Here is a 14,635-nt window from a genome sequence, read left to right as displayed (position 1 = left end):
CTCCTGCCTAGACAGAGCCAATTTATCAAGACAGGGGAATTACAATAGAGAAAGAGTAATTCACACAGAGCTGGCTGTGCAGGAGACCAGAGTTTTATTATTACTCAAATCAGTCTCCCCCAAAACTCAGGGATCAGAGTTTTAAAGAATAATTTGGTGGACAGGGGGCCAGCGAATTGGGGGTGCTGACTGGCTGGCTCAGGGATGAAATCACAGGGAGTTGAAGCTGTTCTCCTCTGCTGGGTCTGTTCCTGGGTGGGGGCCACAGAACTTGCTGGCAAGTCCAGGTAGGGCCATCTGGATGTTAGAAATGCAAAATCCTGAAAAGATACCTCAAAAGTTCAATCTCAGGTTCACAGTAATGATGTTACCTTCAAGAGTAATTGGGGAAGTTGCAAATCTTATGACCTCTGGAATAATGGCTGGTAATATTTAGAATTCTAGACCCTCTCATCTTGACTTGGTGGCTGGTGGCTTTCCTTTGTTTTACAAGAACAGTTTAGCCTTTTAGGAAAGGCTATTATATTAACTATACACTAAATTCCTTCCCAAAGCTAGTTTGGCCTACGCCCAGGAAGGAAGAACAGTTTAGAGGTTAGAAGCAAGATGGGGTCAGTTAGATCTGATATCTTTCACGGTCATAATTTTCTCTGTTATTATGACTTTTGCAAAGGCAGTTTGAGAATTTTCTTCCTTTTTGAATAAATACATGTATTCCAGCCTGGGCAGCATAGTGAGACCCTGTCACTACAGAAATAACTATAAAAATTAGCTTGGCATGGTGGTGCGTGCCTGTAGTCCCAGCTATTCAGAAAGCTGGGGCGGGAGGGCTGTTTGAGGCCAGGAGTTTGAGGTTACAGTGAGCTGTGTTCACATCACTGCACTCCAGCCTTGAGCTTGATCTCAGGAGGTTGAGGCTCCAGTGAGCTGTGTTCACACCGCTGCACTCCAGCCTTGAGCTTGATCTCAGGAGGTTGAGGCTCCAGTGAGCTGTGTTCATGCTGCTGCACTCCTCCAGCCTTGAGCTTGATCTCAGGAGGTTGAGGCTCCAGTGAGCTGTGTTCACACCACTGCACTCCAGCCTTGAGCTTGATCTCAGGAGGTTGAGACTCCAGTGAGCTGTGTTCACACCGCTGCACTCCAGCCTTGAGCTTAATCTCAGGAGGTTGAGGTTACAGTGAGCTGTGTTCACACCGCTGCACTCCAGCCTTGAGCTTGATCTCAGGAGGTTGAGGTTACAGTGAGCTGTGTTCACACTGCTGCACCCCAGCCTTGAGCTTGATCTCAGGAGGTTGAGGTTACAGTGAGCTGTGTTCACACCACTGCACTCCAGCCTTGAGCTTGATCTCAGGAGGTTGAGGCTCCAGTGAGCTGTGATCGTGCCACTGCACTCCAGCCTGAGAAACAGAGTGAGATCCTGTCTCAAAACAAGAAAAAGAAAAAACTCCAACTGTGGAATCAAATTTAATTAGTAATTTTGTTTGACTGCTTACTTAGCCAAGTGGCCTTGGGAAGGTTACTTAATTTCTCTAAATTTAATTGTCAAATGTGAGTATCGGGGAGGAAATATAATTTGTCTTTAACTCTCATAAGTTCACAGTTAGGGCAGACCCTTGTGGAAAAAAAAACAGATTAACAAGAGGAAGATAAGCCAGTTGATGAACACGCACAGTGCACACACCATGTGGAGAAATCTCAGTGAGAGGTCACTCGGAGCAGGGGTTTAGAACGCTGGCTTATCTAGCATCTTCAACAAGGAACAATACAGTTTGGAGAAGCAGCAGGACAAAGCAGAAGAACTGTGGGTCTCTGTGGGCAGCAACTCGAGGGAAGGCAAAGCCATGGCCGATGCAGGTTAGTCAGTAAAGCTTGTTAGTGTAAACGTCTCTGGTTCCATCTCCAGGCCGTTGGGGGCCCACAGCTGTCTTCGGTGGCAACCTTTGTTCTCCCTGGCAGAGCAAGGGACAGGGCAGGATACCTTTTCTCTTTGTCAATCTATGTCCTGCCTTTTGGCAGACAGAGGGTCAGCATGGAGCTCTGCTGCATCAGCTTCTTCATCATCCTCAGCGCAATCTACAATCCTTTGCGTTTTGGACCAGTATGTTCTATTTTCCTGTGTGAGCAAAACCTGCCTTGAGGGGCTGTAGGGGGCATGAACTGATGGAGGGTATATCAGATGCTCAACCTGCTTGAACACACAGGAAGTGCTCAGAAATGTCAGCTATTATTATGAAGTCAAATATACCAGCTGTACTTTTATTCTGAGAACTTTAAAATGAAATAGGGGCAAAGTTTACCAGCTGAGAAAAAGTGACACATTTTAGAAGTTCAGAAGGCATTATATGCCTACGAGTTTCCCTCGGGAACAAAGAGATGGAGGCCTGTTAGAGGCCTAAAAGAAACATGACAAATCTGGCTGCTTATAGATCCAAGAAACTGCCCCCCATTCTCATACCTCCCAATCTTCCCTGGGTGCTGCGTGGTCTAAGAACCAAGAGGCACTAAGATGCACAGTGTGCCAGATGTGAGCACCTCCTAAATGAAAGGAAGGCCTCCAACTTACCTCACTAGTTGAGAAAGACAAAGTCTGTAAGAATATACTTTTTTTTTTTTTTTTTTTTTCGAGACAGAGTCTTGCTCTGTCGCCAGGCTGGAGTGCAGTGGTGAGATCTTGGCTCACTGCAACCTCTGACTCCCTGGTTCAAGTGATTCTCTTGCCTCAGCCTCCCAAGTAGCTGGGACTACAGGCACACGCCAACACGCCCAGCTAATTTTTGTATCTTTTAGTAGAGAAGGGGTTTCACCACATTGGTCAGGATGGTCTCCATCTCCTGACCTCATGATCCTCCTGCCTCAGTCTCCCAAAGTGCTGGAATTACAGGCATGAACCACTGAGCTCGGCTAAATACACATTTTTTTCTGTGTGTATTTTCTCCTCGGACAGAGCTCACAGATGCTAATCGAGGAATGGCCTGGGTTTCCAGTCCCTGAACCATCTGACGCTCTCACCTTTCTCACGGAGCTTTCCCTGCCAATGGTGCTCAGGTGACTACAGTGCGCTTCTGCAGTTCCTTCCCGCCCAGCTTGCCCCTGATGCCTCTCCTCCAACCCCCACCCATGGATATTAAAAGAGGAAGAAAAAAGGCAGCCCTATCCCAAGTCCAGACACCCTTCCATGACTCTCCCTGTCCTAAAACAAGGAAAGTCACCATAGGCACAATGTGGGAGCTGATAATCCATCACTGGGTATGGAGTTTTATCTAAGAAAACTGTTGCTTCTGTAAAGTCAAGCATTCTTCTGAGAAAAGTTTCCATTCACCACTAGGGGAAAATGGCCCTTCTGAAGCTCTAGCCAGTGTGCTGTTGAGCAATGTCTTTCTAAACAGGTACACTGGGGCCCGGGAATGGGAGAAAGGTGAGGTGGGGGGAGCTCCAAGACCAGGAAGTTCCCGGTGGCTTTCCTCCCCGGGCAAGGGTCCCAAGGCTCTGCCTCTTCCCACGTGTTCATGCAGCTCTTTGAGCATAACCGTCTAGCACATCAGCTTGAGCCAAGAACTGATGAGGTCAAGATAGGGACGGAAGTCCCCTTAAAAGTCTTCTCCTCAAAGGGAGGAGTGGGTTCATCCCTTCCTCCTGTCCTCACAGCCCCCACAGGAACTGGATGGAGTATAAGCCAGGTGCTCAGTGCACGTTACAATGGACCCAAGTAATTCACGAAGGAGACTTGTGGTGAAAATGCCACCTGGGTTTGGGGGCAACATGCCATTGGGGCCAACCCCAATGTTGGCCACAGGAAAACGAGACCATTATTTCTCCAATTATAAGAGATGAAAAGCATCCTCTTTGGCCTCAGTCATTTCCTTGGAATTGGGTGGATCTCGCTGGCTGCCAACTAACTAGTTTAATTTGACCTCTTCGCTAAAGCGAATATTGAATAACGTTCACTCAGAGGAGAAACTATGTTCCATAACCTGTATTCTAAGGAATATGCTTGCATAGACACTCTACTCCCCATGATCCAGCAGGTTACACTGAGAATTCAGCACAATCTTAGCTCCTTAAAAGGAGGGCTTCTGGTGTAGTTTTTTGCTGTGTTACTGCTCCCTTGCTCCAAACCTAAGAGAACTGCCTGGGTAACTTTGTAGAGTCTTTTTCCCCACAGAAACCTCTTGACACTCGTTCCTTGAAGATTTACAAAGTTTTTTTTTCCTATTTATATAAATTCCTCAACTCAGTCTTTTAAAACCCCTCTTTTATATCAGTCTTCTCTCCCTCTCTCTTTTTTTTTGTTTCTGTTTTTTAAGACGGAGTCTTGCTCTGTCGCCCAGGCTGGAGTGAAGTGGCGTGATCTCTGCTCACTGCAACCTCCACCTCCCAGGTTCACGCCGTTCTCCTGCCTCAGCCTCCCCAGTAGCTGGGACTATAGGCGCCCGCCACCACACCCGACTAATTTTTTGTATTTTTAGTAGAGACGGAGTTTCACCATGTTAACCAGGATGGTCTTGATCTCCTGACCTTGTGATCCGCCCACCTCGGCCTCCCAAAGTGCTGGGATTACAGACGTGAGCCACTGTACCCGGCCAGTCTTTTCTTTAAAATGGAAGATAGTCTAACATGGTATTAACTGGTAGATATAGATAGTTTGAAAACATGAGTCAACATGGGATGACTAAAGAGAATTAACAGCAATTAATCTTATTTCCAATTTCAACTGACACCTCCTAAGTTCCTTATTATATCACTTCCTCTCCATTGGTGTGCATTCTTACAGATAATAAGAGTAACACTGAAACAACACCCCTTCCTGGCTTCCTGCTGGGCTGGTTCCATCAGGTTGAGGGAGGAAGAACCCAGCAGCTGGAAGCTTTCTCAGTCCTTTGTGACAGGACTCCTCAGGATGGTGATATATTGTCAAGGTCCAAGCAGTCCTGGATGGATGAGTTACAGAGCTAGAACCTTGAGGAGAGTCAGTGGTTGGAGACACTGACCTGCCCTCAAGGCTTAGAGCCAAGGAGGGGCCTGAAGATAGGGCAGAGAAGCTCCAAGACAAAACAAGCAAGCTGTGTCCTCAGTGTGCAGAGTGCTCCAGAGAAGAGAAAGGCAACTTCTGCTGGGAAATCATGCAGGAGGTGACAACCCCCTGGCATGTGACGGCCTGGGGTTGGAGGTGAGGAAGACATAGATATGGGAATGCCAATTAAGAACTGGAAAATGCAAGAGTAGATTGATGGAGTGGAGAGTGTAGGTCAGAACATAACCTGACAACAGTGTATTAGAGACACCTGGCTGACCTCAGTATCGGTGAGCACACCCAGCACGCAGACCTTAGTGTCTAGTGCCATTCTCAAAAAAAAGGAACCAACATTCCTGAGAGAAATGGTTGATTCTGGGACTGAAGCAGGAAATGTGAGGTGCGCCTGGAGCATCTTGTGGTGCCAGGAAGTAAGGAAGTGCTCAGCATAACAGTAAAAACACACACATCCCATTGATGGGTTTATGTTGAAGGGGCACAGGAGCCAACTGAAAGAGCTTCCAATGGCCAGAGCTGGAACAGTTTGAGCTACAAAATACAGAAAGCAGTATTAGAATTGGATTTTAACGAAGTCGAAAGACCCATGAGTCCACACTGATAGAAATCAATGGTTGAATACATTAATGAGTGGGGGAGAAGAGATCTCCCCTGCAGAATTTGAAATGCTTTATGTATCTATTCCACCCTAAAGGAGGGGAGCAGAATTCTCCACTCTTTAACGGTGGATTGCACATAGTGACTTCCTTCCAAAGAGGACAGAATGGAAAGGGGACCAGAGGAGAGTAATTTCACAGTGGAGATGCCTGACAATCACCACCTCGGCCAGCTGATCAAGGTCAACAGCAACAGCCCTAAATCACATTGAGACTATGTGCCCTTGAAATAACGTGATGACAATGGCATTTTACCTCTGTGGTCTTCCTCTCTAAAATCCAAAGCGCCTATCTAATCTCAAGAAAAAAATATCAGACAAATTGCAACAAGGGGGCATTCCACAATTTCCTCAAGTAGCACCCTGAAGAACTGTCAAGACCACCCCAAACCAGGAGAGCCTCAGACACTCACAGCCAGGAGGACTCAATGGAGCGTGAGGTCCTGGAGGGACCTGGGACAGGAAAAGGACTCAGGGGAAAACTAAGGGTGTCTGAATATAGTCTGGACCCTAGGTAATAACAACACGTATCAATATTGGTTCACTAACTGTAACAAATGTATCATACTAATGAAAGATGTTAATATTAGGAGAAATTGTATGTGTGTGTGTGTATGTGTGTGTGTTGGGGGAAGTACATAGGCACTCTCTGTACTGCTTTTTTCCCATAAATCTAAAATTATTCTTTAAAAAAGTCTTTTTTTTTTTTTTTTAAGATAGGGTCTTGCTCTGTCACCCAGGCTGGAGTGCAGTGGTGTGATCTCAGCTCACTGCAGCCTCAATCTGCCAGGCTCAGGTGATCCTCCCACCTCAACCTCCTGAGTAGCTGGGACTACAGGCATGCACCACCATGTCCAGCTAATTTGTGTATTTTTTTGTAGAAATAAGGTCTTGCCGTGTTGGCTAGGCTGATCTTGAACTCCTGAGTTCAAGCGATCCACCTGCCTCAGCCTCCCAAAGTGCTAGGATTACAGGGCTGGGCCACCATGCCTAGCCTCTAAAAAAAGTCTTAATGAAGAAAGGGGGAAAAAAAAAAAAACCTCTTGGCAGTAAGGATGGGTGTGGCTGAGTGGTTAGTGGAGGGGGAGGCAGTAGATGCCCCTGGAGGGATATCACTCTGAACATGATAGGGATAGTCACTGAATGTTACTGCTAGAGATGGGGGCTTAGCTCAGCCTGCCATAACCAAATACCGTAGACTGCATGCCTTAAACAAGAGAAACCGATTTCTCACAGTTCTGGAGGCTGGGAAGTCCCTGGAGCTGGGTGCCAGCATGACTGGGGTCCTGGTGAGGGCTCCCCTCCTGGCCTCTCCATGGCTGTGTCCTTGCTGTACCCTCACATGCCCAAGAGAACTGTGGTCTCATCCTCTTCCTGTGAGGACACTAATCCCACTGTGGGGGCTCCACCCTGAAGACCTCATCTAAGCCCAAGCACCTCCCAAAGGCCCCGCCTGCTAAGACCATCACACTGGGGTTAGGGCCTCAGCATATGAATTTTCAGGGGACAGAAACATTCAGTCCATAACGGATGGGCAAAGAGAGCATCTTGTCCCAGAGAAGATACCCACTTGGCAGGTAGTGTGATGCTAAACAAGTCATATACAGAGTAGTTTTGCTAAAAATAAGATCCAAAATTTTGCCATCAACACTACTGAAGGAGGTTGCCCCAGCTAGAGCAGGGGATGGCCAACGGCTGGGGTTGGAGGCATGAAGGGGACATGGAGGGAGAGTCCTGGGGACCGATCCTAGGTTTTTGGAAGCCCACCACGAGTGCCCTCCACATCCTGACCCACCACAGCCCTCTTCAACCAGTCTAGGCATTCCTCCCCACAGGCTGGCCCACAGCTCCTTCCCAGCAGAGGCTGGGCACCAGAACAGGCTGCCACAGAGCCCAGCCCTGTACCCCGCCTCGCCGTCCTTGGGGTCACCCTGGCTGCCTGCCTTTTTCAGGGAGAGACCAGCCTTACCTACGGTGCAAAAGGCAGTGCATGCTGCGGCCTTATGTTCTGAGCACTACCTGCCTTCTTTGTTTTGCTTGTTCTTATGCTCTCAGTTGCTTTTCATCCTCAGGAAATCCAGGACTAACTGTCTACTGGAGACATCCACCCCACCCTCATTCCCCTCCACCCCCTGTAGACTTCCTCCAGGCTCAGTGCACAGGGTTGGAGTAACCACTGTGATTTTGCATTGATTTTGACCCATTTTCATCACTGTTCCCATGCATGACCATTTATTTATTTGAATACTGTAATAAATCCACAGGAATCATCCATTCTGCAAGGAAGTTTGAGTCAGGACAATTCACATATACCTGTATGGGCCTCCCTCCTCCTATCCCCTTTTCTCTTTCCCAAATTTGTGTTTACCTTTTGAAACAATTATAGATTCAGAGGAAGTGGCGGATATCATACAGAAAGGTCCTGTGTAACATTTGATACCTCCAGTGGTAACATCTAATATAACTGTAGCACATTGTCAAAACTAGGAAATTGACGGTACAATCCACAGACCTGATTCAGATTTCCTTAGTTTTACTTGTAGTGTGTGTGTTGGGGGCAGCGGTGGGGTGTGTTCTGTGCAGTTTTATTTCATGTGTAGGTCCGTATACTGACAACCACAGTCAAGATATAGAAGAGTTCCATCACCACGATGATCCTTTTTATTGCCCTGTTACAGCCACACCGACCCCTCCGTACCCCCAACATCCCTAATCTCAGGCAACCACTAGTCTGGTCTCCATTCCTACAATTTTTTCATTTCAAGGATGTTATATAATTGGAATCATACATCAGTGCCTTTTTGGTCTGGGTTTTTTTCCACTCCATATAATTCCCTTGAGATCCTTCCAAGTTACTGGGTGTGTTAATAACTTGCTCCTTTTTATTGTTAAGCAGTATTTCACGGATCACAAGTTCACACACTGAAGGACATTTGTTTTTTTCCTGGGTTTTGTTCATTACACATAAAGCTGCCATGAACATTTGAGTATGGGTTTTTGTGTGACCATAAGTTCATTTCCCCAGGATAAATGCCCAAGAGTGAAATTACTGGGTCATACAATAATTTCATGTTTACTTTTATAAGTAAACTGGGAAATATTTTTCCGAATGGTTGTGAAATTATACATTACCACCAGCAATATATGAGAGATGAAGTTTCTCAGCATACTTGTCAGAATTCCGTGTTATCGCTATCTTTTAACCATTCTAGTAGAAGTTAGTGATATCATGATTTTAATTTGCCTTTTTCCTAATGGTTAATGATGTTAGAACATCTTTTCATTCATTTATTTGCTGTCTAAATATATTCTTTGGTAAAATGTCTGTTGATGTCTTTCCTTCATTTTCCATTTGGATTGTTTGTTTTCTTATTGCTGAGTTTTGAAAGTACTTTATATTCTGGATACAATTCCTGTATCATTGATCTATTGGTATATCCTTCATGTCAATACCACACTGTCTTGATTACTGTAGCTTCAGAATAACTCCTTAAAATATGGTAATATTAGTCCTCAAACTTGGTTCTTCTTTTGTGGAGTTGTTTGGCTACTCTAGGTCCTTTGAAGTTCTACAAATATTTTAGAATCAGCTTGTCAATTTACACAAACACACATACACACACACACACACACACACACACACACGCATGCACAAATAGGCTGCTGGGATTTTGATTGAGATTATATTAAATCTATATTGAATCTATATTTTGGGAGTATGACACGACATCTTAACAATATTGAGTCTTGTAACCCATGAACAAGGTATATCATCTACTTAGGTCTTCTTTACCATAGTAATATTTTGTAGTTTTCAGTGTACGGTATTTTTCTCATTTTTTTGGTCAGACTTATCCCAGGTATTTCTGCTATTGCAAAGGTAGTATTGTTTATGCGACTGCGAATGTTGTTGATTTTTTATTTCAATTATTAATTTTTCATTGCTACCATATACAACTGATTTTTGTACACTACTTTTTATCCTGCAACCTTGACAGACTCACTTATTTGTTCTAGTAGCTCATTTGTACGTCCATTGAATTTTGCAATGGAATTTTGCAAAAGCTGGATTTTGTCAAATGCCTTTCTGTATTGATTATACGATTATTCTTTTTGAGTTTGTTTATACAATGAATTATATTGATTGATTTTTCAAATGTTAAGTCAACCCTATACTCCTTGGATATTCCCTCTTGATCATGCTGTGTTACCTGTTTCTTATCTTGTAGGATTCAATTTGATAAATTGGCTTAGAATTTTACCCTATGCTCATGAGAAATGTTGGTCTGTAGTTTTCTTTCCTTTGTAGCATGTTGTTTGACCAGGGTCCTAGGATAATTTTGGTACTAGGATAATTCTGGCCTCAGATAATGAGGTAGAAAGTATTTCTTCCTCTCTCTCTCTCCTTCTCTCCCTTTCTTGAGTCAGGGCCTTGATTTGTCAGCGAGGCTAGAGTGCAGTGGTGTGATCATAGATCACTGCAGCCTTCAATTCCTAGGCTCAAGCAATCATCCTGCCTCAGCCTCTCAAGTAGCTAGGACTACAGGCATGTGCTACCATGCCTGGCTAATTTTTTTAGTTTTTTAGTTTTTTTCTTTTTTCTTCAGAATCTCACTATGTTGTCCAGCCTGTCCTTGAACTCCTGGCTTCAAGTGATCCTCCCATCTCAACTTCCCAACATGCTGGGAATACAGGTGAGATTTTCGTTACAGGTTTTTAAACTGTAATTTCAACTTCTTGAACAGACATAGAGCTATTCAGGTAATCTATTTCTTCTTGGGTGAGCTTTGGTAATCTGTGCCTTTCAAAGGATGTGTCAATTTAATCCATGTTGAATTTATTGCTATAAAGGTGTTCCTAATATTTCCTCACTATCCTTTCTATCTGTAGGCTCTTCAGTGATGTCACCTGTCTCATTGCTTATATTGGTAACTTGTGTCTTGTTTCTTTTTTCCCTGATATATCTACCTGGCTGGAGATTTCTCAATTTAAAAATATTTCCCCCCAAACTCCCCAAATTTTGATTCATTAATTTTTCTCTATTTAAAAAATTTCATTAAGTCCCACTTTGACCTTTATTATTCCTTTCCTTCTGCTTACTTTAGGTTTTTCTCTTTTCTAGTTTCTGCTATTGATTTCTAATTTAATTCCACCATGGCCAGACAATATACTTCATGTGACAAATCTTTTGAATTTGAGACTTTTTAAATGGTCTATAATGTAGTCCATCTCTATAAACGTTCCATATGTACTTGAGAAAAACTTAATCCTTCTACATTTTACATTCCTTCTTACAAAAACTTTTCCTTTTACATATATTATAAATCCGATACTATTATTTTAACTCAAACAACTAAAAATTTTTCTCAAGTTATTTCTCAGAAACAAAATTGAGTTGTTTCTCAATTTTCTCAAGAAAAATTTTCTGCGGTTGTAAGATACAATGTTCTAAAAATATCAGTCGGGTCAAGTAGATTGATAGAATTGTTGAAGTCTACTTTATTCTTGTTGATTTCCTGCCTACGTGTTCTGTCAATTATTGAGGGTTGGGTATTAATGTCTGATAATAGTGGATTGATCTATGTCTCCTTGAAGTTCTACTTGTTCTTGCTTCATGTGTTTTGAAGCTTTGTTATGAGGTGTGTGTTATAAGTATGAAATAACTTCCTGTGATCCTGGGTGATATGGCTTGGGTCTGTGTCCCTGCCTAAATCTCATGTCAAATCGTAATCCCCAGTGTTGGAGGTGGGGCCTGGTGGGTGACTGGATCATGCGGGTGGGTTCCCCCATTTAGTGCTCTTCTCATGATAGAATTCTGACAAGATCTGGTTGTTTAAAAGTGTGTGGTACTTCCCTGACCCCTCCCTCCTGCTATGGCCATGCTTCTCTTTCACTTTCCGCCATGACTGAGTTTTCCTGAGGCCTCCCCAGAAGTCAAGTGGATGCCCACCGTGCTTCCCGCACAGCCTGCAGAAATGTGAGCCAATTAGGCCGGGTGCGGCGGCCCATGCTTGTAATCCCAGCACTTTGGGACGCTGAGGTGGGCGGATCACGAGGTCAGGAGTTCGAGACCAGCCTGGCCAATATGGTGAAACCCCGTCTCTATTAAAAAAAAAAAAAATTGAACAAACAAACAAAAAAACTAGCTGGGCGTGGTGGTGCATGTCTGTAATTCCAGCTACTCAAGAGGCTGAGGCAGCAGAATCACCTGAACCCAGGAGGTGGAGGTTGCAGTGAGCCGAGATTGTGTCACTGCAGTCCATCCTGGGCAACAGAGGGAGGTTCTATCTCAAAAAAAAAAAAAAAAAAAAAAAAAAGAAATATGAGCCAATTAAACCTCTTTTGTTTATAAGCTACCCACTCTCAGATATTTCTTTATGGCAGTATGAGAATGGACTAATATGCTGGGAATTACTTTTTGCTCTATTTTGATTAATATAGCCACTTTAATTTTCATGTAACTAGTGTTAGCATATCTTTTTTCCCATCCTTTAAGTATTTGTATCTTTCTATTTAAAGTACATTTCTTGTAGACAGAATATAATTGGGTCATGTGTTTTCAATCCAGTCTGAAAATCTATGCCTTTTAATTGGGGTGTTTACACTATTCACATTTAATGTGATTTTTGATACAGTTAGGTTGAGTCTCTCATCTTGCTATTTGTCTTCTATTCATCCTATCTGGTCTTTATTCCCTTTTACCTCTTTTTCTGTCTTTTTGATGAATCAAGTTTTAAAAATAATTCCATTTTATCTTTTGATAGTTTAATAGGTATGATTTTTTGGTATGTCATTTTAACAGCTGCTTTAGCACACATCTGTAACTTATCGCACTCTATCTTCAAATGGTAGCATGTCACTTTGTGCATAAGAACTTTACAATAGCAATGATTCTCCTCTCCTGGTCTTTAAGCTATTGTGGTCATCCATTCTACTTTTACACATATAAATCCCACACTATGACTTTCATTTAAACAACTGTCTTTTAAAGAGGTTTAAATAATAAATCCTACATTTACCCATGTTCTTACTATTTTCAGTGTTCTTCATTTCCTTCAGAAGGCAGGCATTTTCCTTATGCCCAAAGGACATCCTTTAACTTTTCTTGTAGTGCAGATATATGGATGACAGTCTTTCAGCTTTTGCAAATTTGAAAAGATCTTAATTTCTTCATATCCATTATTCTATTTTCAGTGGCATCTAGTCTGCTGTTAAACCAACCAGTGGAACTTGCAATTTCAATTATATTTTTCATTCCTAGATTTGTTTGGCACTTTTTACAATCTGCTTCATTGTTTTTATGCTCATGCCATTTAACCCCCCTTATTTCTGTAAGTATAAAGCACACTTTATGGATGTGCTTGCTAACTTAACATCTTAAGTCTTTCTAAGACTTAGTGGCCTTCTTCTGCCCCTTGTTTCTGCTGGTTCTTGCCTATTTTACGTTTGTGATTTTTTTTCTATGAACTTATATTCCTTGAAACTCTCCGAGTTTCTCCAAAGACAATCTGTTTTGCTTCTGCCAGTTACCTGTAAGGCACTAAAATCCTGTTATCACTTGAAATTTCCAGCTTGACATTTTTTTTTTTTTTTTAAGATGGAGTCTCGCTCTGTCACCCGGGCTGGAGTGCAGTGGCCGGATCTCAGCTCACTGCAAGCTCCGCCTCCCGGGTTCACGCCATTCTCCTGCCCCAGCCTCCCGAGTAGCTGGGACTACAGGCACCCGCCACCGCGCCCGGCTAGTTTTTTGTATTTTTTAGTCGAGACGGGGTTTCACTGCATTAGCCAGGATGGTCTCGATCTCCTGACCTCGTGATCCACCCGTCTCGGCCTCCCAAAGTGCTGGGCAGCTTGAGATTTAAGACTACCCAGGTTGAGCAAACAAACCACCCTAAAAACTGCCTGTGGTTGTATATAGGCTCTCAAGTAAGATGTCTTCCCCCAGGACAGAAATCTTCCTTGCTGTTCCCAGGGGTTGGGGGGATGGGTGAAGCAGATGGATTTATTCCTAGTTCACCCCTACATTACATCTATCCTTTTGGGGTCTCACTTTATGAGGTCTCCTCTTAGTTTTCCTCCCTTGGGCAGGCCCTGAGCTTTGTGTGCGGTTCTGCAGCCCCTTCCCACCCCAGGCTATGAGAAGAAAAATTCAATTTGACATTTGGCAGATGCACTAAGGCTGAAAAGTGGCATCAGTACGTCACTTACTTCTTTGGGTTTCTGCTTCCATTTACACACACACACACACACAAAATTCTTTTTGTCTTTGAGAACTCTTATTTTGCAGCTCTTACTTTTTACATTTAAAAAATGGTTCTTCATATGTATTCTAAAGTTTTAGTTGTTTTCAACTGGTCCTTATCAGCCTTACTGCTGGAAATAAAATTCTTTCAACCTGTTCTGTAACAATTGACAGTATCCACTGATTCCTCTCTGATCCAAGGGCATTAGCGTGAGAACACACTTAGGAACTAGGCTGGCCTGAGATCAAGTCTCAGGTCCACTAGCACTGTAACTTCGGTAGCGTATTTACACACTGTGCCTCAGCTTCCTCAAAGGGTTGGTGTGAGAATCTAACATGGTAACATATAAACAGCACTTACAACAGGGACTGGCCCTGGTAAGGATGAGATTTCTTTTTATTATCTGAAAAAGTTGTAATGAGCAAAATATATCTCACCCAATGGGGTGAGATGGGGACCAATACCCATCTCACTTGGACATCCTGGCCCAGTCTACCACGTAGTAACCACGACCTTGTGCTTATGTTGACAGAGAGAAATCAACTATGAGCTATTCATTGGACAGCAGGCCCTGCCGCCATCACAGATGGGGCCCAGGTGCAGTGCAGGATGCTAGCAAATGCTGATCTGAGAAACGTCACCATCACACAAGCCTGAGTGGCACACACAGACCTTTTACCATTAAGAAATCTGAAAGCAAGCATAAAC

General features: G+C 43.5%; 1 long non-coding RNA gene across 1 annotated transcript; it reads left to right on the top strand.

Moving 5' to 3' along the window:
* Positions 1-721: 721 nt before the first annotated feature.
* LOC144340582 (uncharacterized) lies at positions 722-14,593 on the top strand. Its single transcript, XR_013416845.1, has 3 exons — positions 722-1,854; positions 10,292-10,378; positions 14,460-14,593. It is a non-coding gene; the product is annotated as an uncharacterized LOC144340582 (long non-coding RNA).
* The last annotated feature ends 42 nt before the right edge of the window (positions 14,594-14,635 follow it).

The sequence above is a fragment of the Macaca mulatta genome, chromosome 4, assembly GCF_049350105.2.
Source record: "Macaca mulatta isolate MMU2019108-1 chromosome 4, T2T-MMU8v2.0, whole genome shotgun sequence".
Taxonomy (NCBI): domain Eukaryota; kingdom Metazoa; phylum Chordata; class Mammalia; order Primates; family Cercopithecidae; genus Macaca; species Macaca mulatta.
This window is presented reverse-complemented; position numbering and strand designations above follow the sequence as displayed.